Here is a 412-nt window from a genome sequence, read left to right on the forward strand (position 1 = left end):
GTACCAGCAAATGCCATAATCTCATTCTTCTTTATAGTTAAACCTCCGTATGTGTGTGTGTGTGTGTGTGTGTGTGTGTGTATGTGTCATTTTATTTTTCTATTCATCTGCTGATGGGCACCTAGGTTGGTTCCATAGCTTGGCTATTGTGAATTGCTCTGCTATAAACATTGATGTGGCTGCATCACTGTAGTATCCTGAGTTTAGATCTTTTGGATATAGACCAAGGAGTTGGATAGCTGAGTCATATGGTGGTTCCATTCCTAATTTTCTGAGGAATCTCCATACTGCTTCTCAGAGTAGTTGCACTAATTTGAAATCCCACCAACAATGAATTAGTGTACCCTTTTCTCCCACATTCTCACCAACATTTATTATTATTTATATTCTCGATTACTGTCATTCTGACTGG

This window comes from Sciurus vulgaris (genome assembly GCF_902686455.1).
Source record: "Sciurus vulgaris genome assembly, chromosome: 4".
NCBI classification, from domain to species: domain Eukaryota; kingdom Metazoa; phylum Chordata; class Mammalia; order Rodentia; family Sciuridae; genus Sciurus; species Sciurus vulgaris.